Source organism: Aquarana catesbeiana, linkage group LG01 (assembly GCF_042186555.1).
Source record: "Aquarana catesbeiana isolate 2022-GZ linkage group LG01, ASM4218655v1, whole genome shotgun sequence".
NCBI lineage: Eukaryota > Metazoa > Chordata > Amphibia > Anura > Ranidae > Aquarana > Aquarana catesbeiana.
Window position 1 is genome coordinate 965,841,231 of NC_133324.1, and position 20,048 is coordinate 965,861,278.

Sequence of the window (20,048 nt, forward strand, 5' to 3'; positions counted from 1 at the left end):
GTTTAAATCTACCTAAGGGTAAAAGGCAGTGTATTTGGGTGATGGTGGCGGTGTCCTTGCAAGTAGATTTGACAAGATTTTTTACTGTTATTATGGACTTTTAAAGTGAAGTTGTTGTCTAATTCATTCAAAGCACTGAAAGCTCATTATTCAGTTTCTATTTTAGCGCTACACCATCTACCATATTAGTTACTATGCAAACCTCGCATATTGTGTTAGCTGCTTTTATATTTCTTAAATTCATCTATTCATTTTTTTCAGATTCAATTTTATATAATGTGTCTTTTCTAGTTATGAATTGTACCCTTACGAGTGGCTCCTCTGGAAAGAAAAACAAACAATTTGTGTACTCTGTGGGCCTGTCCTCATTGATCTCTAGCGCTGGACTCCTCCAAAATGGCACCAAGAGAAAAACAGGATGTGACAAAGCCGGAAACTGGAAGTAGCGGCTGGAACGCAAGTCAGGGCCGCACTTTCGGTATATGTACATCAGCGTGCGTTCCAGGCTTCCATTAGATGCAAGGAGTGCTGTCTACAGGTTGGTCTTTGACACAATGGGCTAACAAGTCAGGATACAGACTCTGTGCCCCCCAATGGGTACACTATACAGTGCTGGGAGCAAACGTATAAGCAGCTGGGGCTTACCTATACTTCTAATATGTGTGCATACAGAAATTGTTCCACTGGGAACATGTTTCTATAAGGAAGTATTCTTGCTCTCCTCCCCCTCTTTCTTATTATAGGGAGGTAATTTTGGCTCATATTGTGGGAGGGTCAGAAATTAGGCTAAAAGTGTGTGTGTGTGTGTTTGTGTATAGGTGTCAGGAAAGGTTCTACCTCTGATAATACTGCTGATGATACTGTCTGACATTTGGCGTGCAGTACTGTGGTCCACCAGCAGGTGTCTCCTGGGCAGTCCTGATCCTGTTCCTGTTTGTTACCTGTACCCTGAGCCTTGTACCGTCCCTCCTGTTCCTCTCCTTGTCCTGTTTTTCTTCCTTTCCCAAGCTGCTGACCCCCCGTTGTCGACCCTGGCCTGGCCCTGTTTATGATTCTGGTATTCTCCTTTACTTGTATATATTTGTCTGTTATTATTTGTGGGTTTCTATTGGTGGTTGTTTGGTTGTACATTGTAGTATATTGGAGGTGGTTGTATATATTCACTTATCTTAATAAATTATATATTTTCACCTTACCTGCTTTTGTTCCTCTGTTGCTGTCCACACAACTCTGGTCACACTTGATACCTGAGAGAATACCAAGGCCATTCCTGACCAGAAGTGGCTACACAGAGGAACCATCTTGTTTCTGTTTACTTCAGGTGAAATGAATTTGGATGTTATCAGTTACTATGCTCTGCTGGCGTCTGAGAGTGGTGAATATCTCCGTCAGACACTCAAGGAGTGAATTAGTGACCAGTTGTTTGAAATCATGCGTTTAGCTCCCTCTCTGGTGGATCAGGGTTGTTTGCTGTTTGGGGATGTGCAGCCTTTAATCCACATATGTACAGAGCTGGCCCTGCCCAGTATTTCCAAAGGCCGTGATGGACTTTTCTCCACCTCTTAATATTAATCAAGTTGTATCCCTGGTATGGCTTTTGGACGATGATCCCACATACTTTTGTGAACACTATTCAGCCTGCTCACAACAGATAACAGAGTGTGTTGAGTCTGTTCAGTCTCTGGTCAGACATGCAGAATGTAAACTACAGCTTGTGCATCAAATACTCCTAGCATGGTCTGATATGCTGCAATCAGCCCCAGCCAACCCACAACTAACCACCTCTGCCATCAGACACCTGCCAGCCCAAATCTCTTTTTCTCCTTCACACATGGCAACTTCAGTCGCAGCTCAGTACACCCTGCTTTCCACCAAATATCAATACCCAGTTTCTACTCCCTGCACCTATCCTGCCTTTAACCCACCTGTCTCTTCTGGGCTGCCTGCAATCCCTCAAGAACTTCCCCCAGCTACTGTTACCTCTTTCCTGCCTTATTCCAACCCTCCTCTCCAGTCTGCTTCATTCCCCACCTACAGTCCTGCAGTTACCTATAGGACTCCAGTAGCTAAACCTAAAAAGAGATGGAAGTTCTTTCCTACCCTTTTGATCCTGCCAGTAACCCAACCTGCCTCCGCACCAGCTAATCCACTCCAGCCTGACGTCCCAGTGTCTGCTACCCAGTCTGACACCTCAGTGCCTACCACCAAGTCCGATGTTTCAGTACCTACTGACCGGTCTTATGACCTTGTGTCCATGTTTCAGTCTGATGTGCCTGCCTTCCAGTCTGATGCCCCGATGCCAGCCTTCCAGTCTGATGTCCTGGAGCCTGCCCTCCAGCCTGATGTTTCGGTGCCTGCCTTCTGGTCTGATGTGCCCGCTTTCCAGTCTGATGTCTTGGTGCCCGCCTTCCAGTCTGATGTGCCCGCTTTCCAGCCTGATGAGCCTCTGTCTGCTGCCCAGCCTGCTGTCTGCCTTGATGTGCCCGCTGCCCGGCTTGATGTACCTCCATCCATCCATTGTCCGGTTTGATATCATGGACTTTCCTCAGCAGTGGCTAGCTGGAGCATCCGGAGGCTGCTCCTTTGAGGGGGGTACTGTCAGGAAAGGTTCCACCTGCTGATGATACTGACTGACATTTGGCGTGCAGTACTGTGGTCCACCAACAGGTGTCTCCTGGCAGTCTGGAACTGCCAGGGGAGCCTTCCCCTGTTGGTGGTATTATGTGATCCTTGGGCTGCAGTACTGGAGTCCACCAGCGGGTGGTTCCTGGCAGTGTGGGGCCCGACATCATCTCTTGTAATTAGGCATCACCTGAGTAATTGCAGGAGGTGTGTATAATTACCCGGCAGACACACTGATGCCTTGCCTTGGTATCTTCCTTGTGCCCTGAACCTGTGAATTTCTGCATCTGTACCCGAACCTGATCCTGTTCCTGTTTATTACCTGTACCCTGGACCCTGAGCCTTGAACCTGACCCATTCCTCCTCTCCTTGTCCTGTTTGTCTTCCTTTCCCCAGCTGCTGACCCCGGCCTGGTTTATGATTGTGGTATTCTCCTTTACTTGTGTATATTTGTCTGTTATTATTTGTGGGTTTCTGTTGGTGGTTGTTTGGTTGCACATTGTAGTATATTGGAGGTGGTTGTATTTATTCACTTATCTTAATAAATTATATATTTACACCTTACCTGCGTTTGTTCCTCTGTTGCTGTCCACACAGCTCTGGTAACATTTGATGCCTGACAATAGGCTGTATGATCAGTTGCTATCTGGCTCTGATGAAGGTTTACCATTGAAATGCGTCAGCCATCAGGAACCCTGGTGAGGTCTTCCTCGAGCTGGAGGTTGACATAGTTGGGAGTTTGTAGCCCCTTGTAGTGGTTTGATGTGCGAACATACTACCTACATTTGTGAGTAGATTTATATTATCTTATCATTTTTTAATAAATTATTGTTGGATAATGCACTAGGCCAGTGCGCCCTCTTTTTTTATTCTCTACATTGAAATGTATAGGCAAATGCCCTGTCTGTGGAAAATGAAATCCAAGGAATACTCAAATAGAAATAAAAAGGCATGAGGCCCTTAAAAAACAAATGGAACTGTGCAAAGCTGTCTGCCCCAATCCTAGCCTTGAATATGTTCTCAATAAGATTGCCAATTTAAGGACTATTTTCAAGAGGGAGCTGAACAAAGGGAATCCCAGAAGTTTGGTGTGGGAACTAATGACATTTATGTTCCACCCTTGTATTTTGAGTTTTTACAATTTCTCACTGAATAGGTGGATGCAAGAGCTTCTCCGTGCATTTTCATCCTTGTCGGCAGCATCGCCAGATTCCGTGTCACAGACTGGGAAAATGCAAGTTTGTGGAAATCAGTCAGGTCAGTGATCACTTAAACAATACTGTAAATAACAGTTGGCGATTTTTTTTATTCAATCTGAAATGAACCATTTTGATTCAGACTATGACCAATACTCCTCCCATGTTCTCCACACAGGAGCCAGAATTAATTAGAGATCTACTCATTGCTATGCAAGGGTTGTCAACAATGAGGCATGGATCTGTGGGCACAAAACCATGCCAAGTTATGTTTCCATGAATGAAGAGGACCACCAAAAGAACCGGAAGCAAGGGAGCCCTTTCACTTTGTATTTCAGCACAGAGAAGACATGGGCTTGGTATTAACTTGGAGACCCTGCTGCTAAAGGCATGCCTGCAAAGACATGTTCTACACATGAAGGATGGACAAGGGGTGGTGGTGTGTATTAGGCTACAATTTACACTGGAGGTTATTTTATTTTATCAGATCCATATCATGCATCTACTAAGGTGTGACGGGAAACATGTGACCCCCCCATTACTCAAGTGGTGTCTATTGGTTGTTGTGGAATTGACAAATTCTTTGTCCACTATTGGTCAACATCACAAACGTATGCATACAAAACACAATCCAACCAGCATTCCAGTGTTGTTGGCGTTGATGCCACAGGCTCCCTTTTGACAAAAACTGAAACGCCCATAAGCGGTGTCTGGACACCTTTTTTGTATGACGTTGTACTTATTCCAGCAAGTACAAAGGAAGCCACGAAGGTCCCAATAGTTCAAATGCAGTCTGAAAAGCATGACATCAATGCATTAGCATATTGGCAAATGTAAACATGCAGGTGCTCTACTGCCAAAACAAACAGTATGTGATTTTTTTTTTTTGTCCATGGCTTTACTTAGTGCCATTGTGAGGGCTCTTACACCTTACCCAGACCTCATGACTTATATTAACCATTGCTTTGAAATGTTGATAGAAAAGGAATCTTCCACACTGCCCCCATGTGTCAGAGTTGATGTTGCACATTGCATCAAGCTAGTCACCAGGTAGAAGTTTCTCAGAAAAAAAGGGAGAAGAGTCAAATAATTTTACATATGGGCTGTAGCACAGCTCATCACTAGAGATGGGCATGTTCCCAACCCCCACATGCCCCGATCCCGCCAGGAAGCCAAAACTGCACACAGCTAATCACAGGCAGTGAGACCTTTCCCCATCTGTGCAGCTGCCATTCTTGTAGTTGCTTTAAGTGAAGCTGAAGGCTGTGATGAAATGGGAATATCATCTAATGTCAGAGTCACACAAAATCTTCCTGAAGAAAATCACAGAAAGATGTGTGACTTTGCCCACTGAGATGAAACTGACTGTTAGAATTAAGTTCACCTGCTGGTGGCACTATCCTGTTCTGAGCTGTTTGCTGCAGCTTTGGTGTCCACCAGCAGGCTGGGGTCATCAGGCAAATTTTTGTACTATCACCTCTATAACAACCTCCTTCTACAATCTCCTTTCATCTCTCTCCACCTCCTTATTCTATCACCTATCTACACCTTCTTCTCATTTCTACTCTCTCCACCTGCTTCTGTAAACTCATCACACCTCTTTCTCAGTGATTAAAAATGTTAATATAATTTTATTAGTTTCTTTTTTTGGTAGCATTAGTTGAATTTATATATCAGATTTTTCGGCGTAGGGGGTTCCCCTTAAAATCCATACCAGACCTAAGGGCCTGGTATGCCCCTGGGGGGGAACCCACGCCAGTTTTTTTCATTTAAAATTTGGCGCAGCGTTCCCCCTCATGATTCATACCAGACAGCTGTCAGCACTTTTTATTTTTTTTATATAATTGGAAACACCTTTTATATATTTTAAATAAAAATATGTTTTTTCAACTTTTTTATTCCTAGAAATGCCGAGCTGCTTTGTACCGAATTGCAGCCATGTCAGTGGTAAACTATCTAGTCCTGCAAATATTACATTGTATCGTTTCCCAAAGGATTGCGATGAAATCAAAATTTGGTTGGAGCACACAGGCGTGGAACATTCTTTGATTGAGAAATTTTCTGCGCTGATATTGGCAGACAAAAGAGGAGACTCTTTTCGTATATGTTCCCAACATTTCTCATCCGATTGTTTTAATATCGAGGGAACAAGAAGAAAATTAAAAACAGGATCAATACCGACAATTTTTACAGCCATACCAACAACATCCAAAAGTTATGAAGAAAAATTGGAAAATAGACTGTCAAAAATAGCTTGTAAAGAGTTAATGATGTCGGCCAGTTCAACATCATCTTCATTTTCCCAAAAAACATGTAACTGTGACTGTCATAAAAAAAAGAATCAAAAACAGTGACAAAGAATGATGTGGGTACGCAAACAGGCATGAAACTTTGGGAAAGCCAGCCAAAGATAAAAAATTACGCTGCAGGCAATATGTTACTTGCGGGCACAATTTGTTTGTCAGGTGGAAGCTTTCTAAAGGTAAAAAATGTTTAATCCAAGTGGAATTTTGATGTTTGGAAAATCGTCCTATAACAGCCAAAAAACAGTATATTTATCCTTCCATTGATTACAGCTGGAATGAAAATTGTCAAAAGGAATTGACAGGAACCTCGTTATTCCTCATCAGGGATGGACAATGTGACAGCCCCGGGTTTTGTGCTAAATATACCACATATACGTTTATGGATATCTATTCTAAAAAAAATAGTGGATTTTGAATTGGTGCAGGTGTCCCAAACAACATCCTCGGTTGCCATGGAAAAATTGGCCTTTACCAAAACTCTAGACAGAATACTGGAAAATGGATTTGATGTTCGATTTGTAGGCACTGATAGGCACACGGGAATTCGGAAACTATTGACTACAGCTAAATATGAAAAAAAAATAATCAATTTGATATTTGGCATTACGTTAAAAATGGAAATTGATGCAAATCTCCAAAAAAAAAAAATAAATAAATGATTTTCGTCCAATTAAACAGTGGATTGGAGCCATATTGACCCATTTCTATTGGTGTAGCAGAAATTGTGATGGAAAAGAGGAGGTTTTCAAAAATCGATGGGAAGCTCTGCTACATCATATAGTAAATGAACATACGTGGACATGGACAGTTGGAGAAATGCAACATCATTGCCTACATGATGATCTCAGTATTCATTTTCCAAAGATTCCATGGAAAAAAAAAAAAAAAAAAAAAAAAAACACACCTGCATTCGATTCATTATCTGCAATTATAATGGACCCACAAAATAGATAAAGATCTAAAGCATCTGACATATTTCTGCCAAACTAGTACTATTGAGACATACCACAGCATGATGCTCAAATAAAGATCTAAGAGGATTCATTATAAATACGATTCCATGGAGGCTAGAACCCGATTGGCTGCATTGCAACACAACAACAACAATGTAGGAAGAAAAATTGCAACAGTAAAAAAAAAATTGATGACAGTGGTGAGGCGTTTCAAGGGGAGTGTAAAAATTTGGAATTCCCTAGAGGACGGAAAAAATGGATAGTCAGAAACGTGTATGAAAAAATTTCAAATGAACATGCCAAAATTATTTTAGCAAACATGATGGCAATCATAGAAGGAACCTTGATTACTACATGGAAATCTAAAAATGTACTATTTCCAAAAAAAATTGCCACAGAAGAAAGGCCTGAAACCAGTGCTGCAATTGCAAAGCACAGAACACGTTTTCCCATTGTATAATATATCAAATATTTTGTTATTTTTTTCAACTGTATATACATTTTTATTATTTTATTAAAGTTTGTTTTTTTTATGTTATTGATGGTAAAAAATAAATTGTTTATAGTGTTTGCACATTGAACTTTGTATATAATGATTAAAAAAAACTATATCAAATGTATTTATTTAAAATAAATCTAAAAATGTTATTAATAAATTTAATATGTTTTTTTATTTTTAAATTAGAACTAAAACATCAATAAAATTAATAAACATTAGCATTAAATAAAGCACACACTAATAATTAAAATGTTATTCAAAAAATAATAAAAAAAAAAAAATTTACAATTAACAATAAACTAAATTAATTTTTTTATTTAATAGAAAGCCATTTCAGAAGCATCATAATCATTGGAATAAAGAAATCCAACATATGATCCATTTGGATCCAAATTTTGAAGATGTACACAGTGTGTCAACATGTGCTGTCATCACGGGATATTAATGTACGCGTTTTGTGGGTGCAACCCCTTCCTCACAACTCAAGTAGGTGAGAGGAAGGGGTTGCACCCCCGAAACACGTCCATTGATCCCCCATGATGGGAGCTAGCACAAGTTGACATTAGGCATGGGATCAGGAGGGAAATCCACATTGACTCCCAATTTGTTTACATCTTCAAAATTTGGCATTTACAGGGGTGACATCACCCCATCTGATGAAGGCAAGATCAACACAGTTTTGACATACTAACGTCTGATATTGCCTTCACTTTTTCAAAGTTGAACTTTATAAGTTCCTGAGTTATGTATGTTATGGTTTGAAACATGCATGTTTAAGCAAAAAATATATATATTTCTAATGTCAAACATAAAAACAAAGATATTGGGTTGTTCAAAAACTGTTATTGAGCACTGAAAGAAGAAGCCACACATTGTTAAGGATAAAACATTTTACTCCGTGCACATTCACATGTGTGTTTGAAAAGGGTTTTTGAAGTAAGTTGGTGTTTACACTGGCAATAGGGGTTATTTACTAAAGGCAAATCCACTTTGCACTACAAGTGCACTGAAAGTGGATTTGCTTTGAGTAAATAACCCACACAGTGCTCTAAAATTGGCCTCAATCAGGCCATTTTAGTCACTCAAAACAGTTAATGGTGCTGAAAATGATGATTGTTTTTGTTGTTAATGTATGTAATGCATTAATGATAAAAATAATGTGTGTGTAGCAGACCCACAACAGAATAGATAAAGAAGAGACTATCACCTCATGTATCAAATAAATTATGTTTGCACTATTTAAGAAAATGGCCAAAAAGAAAAGCCCATTGGAGAACCTAGGAGACAGCTAAAAGAAACACAAGCAGTAAATCAAATGAAATAATATTTCAGTTTAAAATAAAAATATATTTTCAAAATGTTTCTCAAACATTTGCTGGCATATCAATGGCCCCCCTACCCGCAAAGTACTCCAGTTATTTTTGTCTGACTTTGCCGGCGCTTTGGGGGGGCAAGCCAGGACTGCCAGCCTCAATTGGCATTTTTGGGGTATCGGCAACATGTGACAGCTGCTACCCACATTACTGGCCATGTGCTAGATTAGCTCCTTTTCAATGGGATTGCCGGCAACCTGTGCGCCGCACAGGGAGTCGACCTGGCCAGATCACAGGTTTATTTCCTTCAGTCTGGAAACCTCCACATATCCCAGATTGCACTGGCCCTAAATTCCTCTCAAGAAATCTATCAAAAGTCTGCCCAGACAGATTTGGAAATCTTGTGGCTAAGGATATCAACCAGTCAATCTTTTTTGAGCTGGCTGACCCTGCAGAGAAGCCGAGTATTTTCCAGGAGCTGGTTGAAGTGGCCCTTGATGTGGTAGCACCCCGTAGGATGAGATCCAACCCCCGTCCCCTGGGCAACAGCCCGCAATGGTTCACAAAGAAGCTTAGGCTCCTCAAACAGCGAGCTCGGTCCAGGGAGACGCTGGCAGAAGTTCTATCTGGAAGATGATAAAAAGCTGCATTTGGAGGCCCTCTATTTTTATAAGAGGGCTATAAGAAAAGCTAAAAAGACCCCTTTCCGGGAGTGAATAAGGGAGGCAGCCAACAGCACGGCTGAACTCTTTAAGATAGCTTCCGGGTGGGTTAACTCAGAAGAGACCATCTGTGCTCCTAAAAGAGTTACAGAATTGGTGCCCGGAGCTTGCTGACTTCTTTGTCTCTAAGGTTAAGACCAAGGACTTGTACACATGGATTTGAAGACAGAAAATGTTTTGGTATTTGACAGTGTGTGAAGATCACAGACTTTGGCCTTGCTAAGGTCAAAAGGGACAGTGATAACATTCAGGTGTTGCAGCAAATCCTACTTGGCCCCAGAAATGCATGATGTGACCATTTCAGGTGGACTGGTTGTAGATCACATCCTTGATGTGTGGGCGTTTGGTGTCATCCTTTGCTGCCTACTTACAGAGGAGTTTTCATGGCAGATGGCCATCCTTGATGATGTAGGATATAAACGTTTGGTTGACTGGCAAAACAATTTCAAAAAGGATAACCCTTCCTGAAGCATGGAGAAAGCTTCCCACTGGGATACAAAAGGATGTTTATTGAGCTATTGGCAATTGATTACACCAAAAGAAGTCAAAGTATCAAAGTCCTCAAATACACAAGTGAAAGCTGGAAAGAAGATCCCATTGAAAGGAATTTGTCTGCACAGTCTGAGGGATCATTGGCTTCTTGCCCGGACACGTCGCAGAGCTGTGTTTCTCAGCGTCCATGTCTTCTTCCCTTTTGAACACAAACACTTCTGGATCTCAGTCTGAGTTGATGAGCCAGAGCAACAGGACGACAACATGTCAGAGGCACTAATTATGTTTGATAATGAATTCTCCTTACATATTTGGTGCAGAGGTAGACAATGGGTAAACAAGAATTGGTGAGTGATGGCACGTCTGAAACATCACATGTGGCCAAATTTTCTCAGCTATGTGGCTTTCTTGAAAATATAAATGGCAGCGTGTTCCTGTGATCCGACTCTTATTCCCCTGAGTACCGGACAGCGGTGAAGTGGATAGTTGGGGGGGTGGGGGTGGACAGCTGTGTGTGGGGGTGGAGCAGTTGCAGCTTCTCCTTTTTTCTAAACTCCCTCTGCTTAGGTGTGAACGCAGCCTATAAATTTTGGAACTATAAATCAGGAGGTTGAGGATGTGGCTAGGTTTTTATATTTTATGGACCCTAAATATTTAAACGTAAACTTTAATGACATTGAAAAGGTGAATCAATTTATAATGAGAAGTAAATACATAAGGTACATGCACAACTTTTTCCAAACTGTATATTTTCTATGCAAGTCACCAATGATATATAGAAGAGAATTAAAAGCATATAATCCATGACAACATTGGTAAAAAGTTTGCATCGTTTATAAGTATCTCCAGAACTCCCACCGAATGCCACAGGCTTCTGGGGGCAGCAAAAAACCTCAAGAACCAAAAGAACCTGCATGTGTCTCTACACAACCTTAAAGAAAATTAGACATCACCAGGATCCAGAGATTTGGGGAAATTACTAAATGAAAAGTGGAACACATTTCCTGAGAGCTACATTTCAAGATGTACAAAGAAATACTTGGAATCACCAGTGTTCTGGTCAGGGCTTTTGTTTTTTAAAGCTTGCACAAGACCAATGATTTGGCTGTTTGTTGTCTTCCTGTCACGGCCCATCCTAGAAAATAGTTTCCCTGCCTCCCTCTAGCTTGTTGGGAAAAATATTTTTCCTAATATGTCAGGAGGGACACAGACACAACATGTTGTCCTCCATCCTCTGACTTGTTGTAGATCACATCCTCCATGTGTGGTCGTTTGGTGTCATCTGCTGCCTACTGACAGAGGAGTTTTCATGGCAGATGGCCATCCTTGATGATGAAGGATATACATTTTTGGTTGACTGGCAAAATAATTTCAAGATGGATAATCCTTCCTGAAGCATGGAGAAAGCTTGCCACTGGGATACAAAGGATGTTTATTGACGTTTTGGCAATTACACCAAAAGTCCTCAAAGTGAAAGCTGGAAAGAAGAAGATCCCATTGAAAGGAATTTTTTCTGCACAGTCTGAGGGATCATTGGCTTCATGTCTTCTTCCCTTTTAACCACTTCAGCCCCGGAAGGATTTACCCCCTTCCTGACCAGAGCGTTTTTTGCGATTCGGCACTGTGTAGATTTAACTGACAATTGCGTGGTCGTGCGACGTGGCTCCGAAACAAAATTGACGTCCTTTTTTTCCCCACAAATAGAGCTTTCTTTTGGTGGTATTTGATAATCTCTGCGATTTTTATTTTTTGCGCCATAAACAAAATAAGAGCGACAATTTTGAAAAAAAACGCATTATTTTTTACATTTTGCTATAATAAATTATCCCCCAAAAATATATAAAAAAAACATTTTTTTTCCTCAGTTTAGGCCGATCCGTATTCTTCTACATTTTTTTTTTTACTAAAAATATCGCAATAAGCGTTTGATTTGTTTGCGCAAAAGTTTACAAAATAGGGGATAGTTTTATGGCATTTTTATTAATATTTTTTTTTTTTTTACTAGTAATGGCGGCGATCAGCGATCTTTATTGTGACTGCGACGTTATGGCGGATATGTTGGACATTTTTGACACATTTTTGGGACCATTGTCATTTATACAGCAATCAGTGCTATAAAAATGCATTGATTCCTGTATAAATGACACTGGCAGTGAAGGGGTTAACCACTAGGGGGCGGGGAGGGTTTAAGTGTGTCCTAGGGGAGCGATTTCTAACTGTCAGAGGGATGGGCTGGTGTGTGATGTCACTGATCTCTGCTCCGATGAGAGGGAGCAGAGATCAGTGACACTTGTCACTAGGCAGAACGGGGTGATTTTTTTTTTTTTTTTTTCACTCTATCGAAAAGCCAGTGGCGTGCAAAACACACCTCAAAAACTTCCACCCGGTGCCAAAAAAAAGTGCCCACACATAGAGAGTGAAACACAAAAACGTGCAACGGGTGTACAGAGTCCTCCACTAGGGAAGGACCTTACCCTGATCCCCCGGGGCGTTAGGCTCCAGACAGGGACTGAGGTACTCAGACAAAGGGTCCATCCGGCCGAAACCAGGCGGACCCCCACAACTGGAAGGACTGCCGAAGCAGACCAACCCAAGTACAGTGGGGCTCTCCCGAAGAGAGACCCCTCAAAGGAGAGGGCGAACCAAGCCAAAAGGCCTATGTCCACCTCCTCCCAAGACTTTCAGAGTAGGCCCGAGGACCCACACCCTACTCGCCACACAGTGACAAAACGTGTATACAAAGACAACCAAAAAAAAGACAAAAAGGTGACAAACAGGGGTAAAAGAAAGAGTGGGGAAGATAGTGAGATGGGAGAGTGAAAGTGGCCATTGTGCTATACAATGGCCGGCCCTCCGGCCAGGCATAAAAATTTCCCCTGGTCCTGGCCAAAAGGCCCGGCCCAAGAGGCAGGTGCGAAAAACGTGTGTTGTGGTGAAGTGACCATGGTGCCATAAAATCAAGTGCTTTCACACCGTGACTATACGGCACCCCTGAACTGCCACTTCAGGGGCACATTCACCACTGGCTTTTCGAAAAAGCCCTGACCACCCAGCCCAGACCACAGCAGACCCCACCACAGACAGGAAGGATATGGAGATCAGGAAGCCGGAAAGAGCCCTTTACCATCAGGCTCTGCCGTCGCTCCCATCACTCCTCCTAATTACATTCAGGAAGTACTTGCCACTCCCTCCCCCCCTTGCAAGGCAGGAGTAAGGCTCGGTTCACACTGGGGCGACTTGGGATCCGACTTGTACGCCCTCAAGTCGCCCCAAGTCGCTTTGCATTTAGATTACAATTGTAGTGAATTGAACCGTCTTAACTGACACTACTGAAGTCGCTCCGACTTCAAAAAAGGTTCCTGTACTACTTCTATCCGACTTGTAGGCGACTTGTACCCATTCAACTCAATGTAAGTCGCCTGCAAGTCGGATCTCTCAAGCGACTTTGCAGAGAAAACCCCTCCCTCCCCCCTCCCTCCCAGAGAGGTGATTGGCCACAGGCGAAGTCGCCTGCCATGGAGGCGACTTCAAGTCGCCTCGTAATTGGCCGAAGTCGCGCTGAAGTCGCGCTAAAGTCGCGCTGAAGCCGCGTTGAAGTCGCGGTACAAAGTCGCGCTAAAGTCGTGTTGCCCATGTGTGAACCGACCCTAAGCGTTCTCTCCCAAATAACTGTCTGGAGCTAGATCCGCCCCAATCCAGGCCAGAAGGCCAGGGTCCCGACCCTCTGGTTCAGACCCCGTGGTTCTCCATCCCCATCAGAAGGCTTCCCTTTCGGCTACAAACCGCTCCAGGTCACCTTCACTCCAGCAGGTTTTGCATAGCAACCGCAATCCCATCTCTATTTCGCCACAGATCAGGGACGGAAGCAAGCGCCACCTCCTGGAAACTGATAAGAATAGATACTACACTTGATCTTCGCCAAAAGGCCGAGAAGCAATTAGCAATAATCACGCCTCAGTTGAACCTCATTGGCTATGATACTGCCACTGCGCAAAGCTGTTTATAATGGCATCTCCCCGTTCGTCCTCTCCGTGAGGCGATCTTGGGCATGCCCTCGGCGATCGAGTCCGCGGGACCCACGACCCGACTCACAGAGATCGCGGCAGGCGCGCGCACACGGAGGCAAATTCAAAGAAAGGTACGGGTACGTTACTTTGCGCAGCCGTGCCATTCTGCTGACGTAAATGTACAGGAGCCGGTCGGGAACCGGTTAAAAAGAAACACTCCTGGATCTCAGCCTGAGTTGATTGAGTTGATGAGCCAGAGCCACAGGAGGACAACATGTCAGAGACACTAATTATGTTTGATAATGAATTCTCCTTACATATTTGGTGCAGAGGTAGACAATGGGTAAACAAAAATTGGTGAGTGATGGCACGTCTGAAACATCATCACATGTGGCTTTCTTGAGGATATAAATGGCAGCATGTTCCTGTGATTTATGTGCAAGCGTGGTGTGATCTGAACATTATCCCCCTGAATAACGGACAACTACACAGCTGTGTGCAGGGAAGTGGACAGCTGTGTGCGGGGGTGGACAGCTGTGTGCGGGGGTGGACAGCTGTGTGCGGGGGTGGACAGCTGTGTGCGGGGGTGGACCAGTTGCAGTTTCACCTTTTTTCTAAACTCCCTCTGCTTAGGTGTGAATGCAGCCTAACATTTTGGAACTATAAATCAGGAGGTTGAGGATGTGGCCAGGTTTTTATATTTTATGGACCCTAAATATATAAACATAAACTTTAATGACATCGAAAAGGTGAATCAATTCATAATGCCATCAACTGCTTCTTCAAAAGCAAAACAAGTAAATACTTTAAAGCACATGCACAACTTTTTCCATACTGTATTTCTTTTATGCAAGTCAACAATGATATATAGAAGAGAATGAAAAGCATTGCCCATGACATCATCGGTAAAAGTTTTGAATCCTTGTTAAGTATCTCCAGAACTCCCACCGAATGCCACAGGCTTCTGGGGGCAGCAGAGGACTCATTTTTATGAAAGCTATCGGTAAAGCCCAAAATGACCAAATATTGGATTTGATTGTCAAGTTGGTTATTATATTTTACCTGGAAGCTGTTCTGGTACTTCAACATCTGCAGAGACCAGGGATGGTCAAGAATATGACTGTGTAGGAGTGGGAGTAGAGAGTGGACTACCAGTATGTCACTTCCGAGTACACAGTGTCTTTTACAATCATTGGGGTCCAGCTGCATAGACATGCTGTGAGATCATCTTCACCACCTTCAAATGCTTTGTCTTTACCCAGGAACTGGCACCTCTTGGTGATCTGTTCTCTCTGATTGTGCCATATGTAAGTATGTTAAGATATATCTATACAAAACTTGGAAAAACATATTTGGTCATGAAGTATGAGGAGTTAAGTTAAACCCCATTCCAGTACTTTTGGAGAAATTTCCCTTCAATTTATGTGCCAAAGATTGCAACAGGAAGTGAGAGGAAGCTCTCTTGGCTGACATTAGTACAGGTGTCCATGTTGGAGGATTTACACTTACCTTTTGTTCTGACAACTTCATCACTATGTCTGAATGATGGTGATCCCCAGGACAGTTGATGAAAGTGGATATGGGGCAGGTGTATACACACTGTACATATGGCAATATAATACATCTCTAGTCTAAAAATTAAGGTATATGTATAACCATACTTTTTCTTAACTGTTTCTGGATACGTATTCTGAATTTCTTCTTATATTCTCTCTATTGTATTTAACATCTAAAGTATTTTTTTGTTAACAGATGTCTTAGTTATTTTATTTTATTTTCTCTTTAAGGTGGGAATTCCAGAAGATGTGGTAAAGAGATGCTCTGTTCAGATCTCCAATGGTCTGGAATTCATAGTTGAGAAAGGACTAGTACACCTCGATGTGAAGCCAGACAATGTTTTAGTGTTTGATCAGAGGTGCCATTCCATTAAGCTCACAGACTTTGGCCTGGCTAAGGTCACAGGGACAGTGATTAGATCCAAGTGTGGCAGCAAACCCTACAGAGCTCCAGAGATGTATGAAATTGCTCCTCCAGATGGACTGGCTGTAGATGGCAGCCTTGATGTGTGGGCGTTTGGTGTCACCATCTACGTTCTGCTCACGGGGGAGATTCCATGGCAGGACACCCTCCCTGATGATGAAGATTTTAAAAGTTTTGTTGTCTGGCATAAGAATTTTGAGGTGGATAATCCTCCTGAAGCATGGAGAGAAGTTCCCACTGGGATACGAAGGATGTTTATTGATCTGTTGGCCATTGACTCTACTAAAAGAAGTCAGCGTGCAGAAGTCCTAAAATACATGGGTGAAATCTGGAAAGAAGAAACCCCAGAAAAGGATGAGGAGCCCATTGAAAGCAGTTCTTTCAAACATTCTTTTTTTTATCCAAAACTTTATTTGTTGATGCAGCAAATCATACAGGTATATAGCAAACATTGACAGGACCAAATACAGTAACAATCTGTCAAAAACATACTATACATATCTTCCAATGTGACCATATATGTTGCAATGCACCATTACATAACCATTAAAGCAAACTTTTAGCACTTGGTTGGACATCCTGAAAATCAGGACAGTCTTTTTTCGTCTCTTTCTTTTTGCCAACATATTTTGCTAAACCAAGTATTTAACATAACAAAACTGAAACATTTAACTGTTTTCTCCTCCCTTCTCCCCCAACCCCTCCTCTCCATTTACTTTTCGCATTTTTAGAGTTGCAATAGTCTATCTATTACTAGCTGGGGGGGTGGGGGGTGGGCGAGAGCCGGATCAGCCAGCCATAACTGCCAGATAGTTGCAAATTTGGTCACGGCATTCCTATGACGCTAGGCCAGTTGTTCCCTAATCAGGAGTGAGTTTATATACAATCCATGGTTTCCCTGTAGGTACATTAGATGCCACCCAATGTCTAGCTATAAGCTTTCTAGCTAGTTATAGTGGTCTAGTAATCATAATGTACATTTCCCTCTGATAAATCTCCTCCCCTTTTTAGCTCTACATTTCAATGAGGCATGTTCCTGGGTGGAAGACAACAGTACTGAGTAAATTTTTGAAATCTGCCCCTTCCTGGCGTTCGCTTGAAGTAGCTCCGTTAGGTGCGGGGGTGAAGTCGCAGTCAGGGAGGTTATCTGTCCCTGAGCCTGCAAAGCATGTCAGAGTTGGAGATATTGATAAAAACATCTAGTGGGGAGTGTAAATTCTGAGCAAAGTTCTGCAAAAGATTAAAATACATTCCCTGCATATATCTGTGGAAAAAAACATATCCCCTTGCGTTTCCATAGGGCAGATCACTCCAGTTTATTAGGTTCTGGGTATCTTGGATTGTTCCACTGAGGGGTGAATCCCAGGGGGGCCCTCTAACCTCAGTGCCTCTCGGGCCGCCTCCCACACTTTTCTAATGAGACCCGCCATTGGAGCTGGGAAGATCCATTTCCAAATGAGAGCCGGCTTTCAAATCAGGTTACTAATCGTACAATAGGATCATCTAAGGCATCATCTCTTCCCCATCCCATGATCTGCTGCATTTGGGAGGCCAGAAAATATAGTTTGGCATGTGGTACCGCCAGGCCCCCTCTATCCTTACTATATTGTAGGGTATTTAAACTGATTCTAGCTCCTTTCCGCTTCCCGATGAGATCCCGCATCTGGGTATCCACACTTTTAAACCATTTGTTAGAGATCCACATGGGGGAGTTCTGAGAAATATACAGCAATAGTGGGGCCCAGATCATTTTTATTAAGTTCATGCTCCCTACCACAGACAGGGGGAGCTTGCACCAGCTAAGGGATTTTTCCCTCTGTTTATCTCCCAGATTTAATTCTAGGTTGCTAGAAGTGTCCGCAGTGTCTGCCAGAAACATAAAGGTCACCAAGCTGCTTCTGGCAGCGGATACACCACATGTTGAAGTGTCCTTCAGGAAAGGAATGTAACAAAAGATAAAATTAGTCTTTTGACCCAGTTCTTGAGATCCCCCCCCCCCACACACACACACACAATTTGAACTGGAAGCTATTGGATATATCCTGCTATTTATGTAATGTATGTCTTGTTTTTGGTACTTGCTTAAGGTCCTTTCACTGTACTAAATACATTTCTGTTGTGTTCAATCTCTATTTAGTGTCCAACATGTATTCTCAAATCTTAGACCTCCATATCTACATGTATATTAGGCATTTTGTTTTTATAGTTTTATAACTGCAGGTAACAGTATTCATATATTTGACACATTTCTAAAGTTTCTTTTCAAAGTTTTTTTTTTTGCTTATTAATGTAACAAGTTTTAATGTTTTGCTCTCCAGGACACTATGGCCTCTGTTGACCATAATGTGGAAGGTCTTCTGGATAAAATGGTCTCCTTCTATGCACAAGGACTACAGCAGAGAGACTTTGAAGAGTACTTCCTCATCGAGGAGGAGCTTGGAAAAGGTGGATATGGAAATGTGTTCTTGGTGAAGGACAAGGAAACAGGTGAGTGAATTAATCTAGCCGCTATTTCAGTATCCTCTGAGATGTATATAGATGTAAATTCGATATGCAAGATAAAGGCTTTTTCCAAGAGGTCGCTAATTATAGACTTACTCTAAAATAAAAGGAGCATTATAGTAGAATCACTGTGCAACACTCGTAATAAAGAATAGCAGGTAAATGTATTGAGCAAATATGGCCAATACATACATTACATCTTTATAAATATAAAATGTTGTTTCAAATATTCATGTTGGAAAAATTATTTAGAGACCTAAGCATTGGGCTGTTTCTTAGGAGTTATGCAAATATTAAAATGAAATATTGATATTGATCACATGTAATGTTGAGTCCAATGAATAAAAGGAAGGGACTAGGAACAGTCAGCCTGGGGATAATACCATGCTAATGATGCTGGATGTCCTCTAGTCAGGAAATGACATGGGCTCTATCTGGAGAGGTTCCTGTACAGATGAGTGCTGGTAAGGCTGAAGTTTAGTTTTAAATGTGTATGATACATTCACAATCTGGGAGGAGCATATCTTATAAAAATGTTGGATATTGTCAAGTTAAAAACATACAGAAATTACCAATTGAACATTTCTAGTTCTTGATCAAAGTTATTTCATTTTTTTCACAGGTCAAAGAATGGCAATGAAAGTCATGGATAAGGACAGAACCAGTCAGTGGTCTTTTCTCCATGAATTCAGTATTTCATACTTACTGTCTCCTCACCAAAATATCATCGGATGTTTTGGCTTCTTCTCCACCATTGACTACTTTGTCTTTCCCCAGGAACTGGCACCTGTTGGAGATCGGTTCTCCATGATTTTTACAAATGTTAGTACATTAAGTTTTAGGTATGGCCATTTCTTTTATTTATTTATTTTTATTTTTTAAAAGATTAAATAGAGTTAAAACGAATATTTTGAATTTTCCATCACTTTCTTAAAATGTCTAGGTAAGCAATGTCATTAAGACAAAGCAAATTTCCCTGGGGGGGACTCCAACAATAAAATCTATCCCCAGCCTAAAATAAATAAATACAATATTTTATGGCCATACATATATGCTTCAACTGAATCTTTAGTTATCCTTATATTCTCCCCTATTGTATTTAACATCTATTACGTTTTTGAACTTCTTCTAGGTGGGAATTCCAGAAGACGCAGTAAAGGTGTGTGCTGTGCAGATCTTCAGTGCTCTGGAATTCATATCGGAGAAAGGACTTGTACACATGGACCTCAAGCCAGAAAATACTCTGGTGTTTGACCGGGACTGCTATTGTGTTAAGATCACGGACTTTGGCCTCACTAAGGTCACAGGGACAGTGATTAGAGCAAGGTGTGGAAGCAAATCCTACATGGCCCCAGAGTTTAACCTGACCATTTCAGATGGACTGGTTGGATATGGCAGCATTGACGTGTGGGTGTTTGGTGTCATCATCTACTGCATCTAGGTGCATGCGCGTGAA

At 41.9% G+C, this 20,048-nt stretch overlaps 1 pseudogene; it reads right to left on the reverse strand.

The window, feature by feature from the left end:
- Positions 1-14,036: 14,036 nt before the first annotated feature.
- Positions 14,037-14,101, reverse strand: LOC141124488 (U4 spliceosomal RNA; annotated as a pseudogene).
- Positions 14,102-20,048: the final 5,947 nt, after the last annotated feature.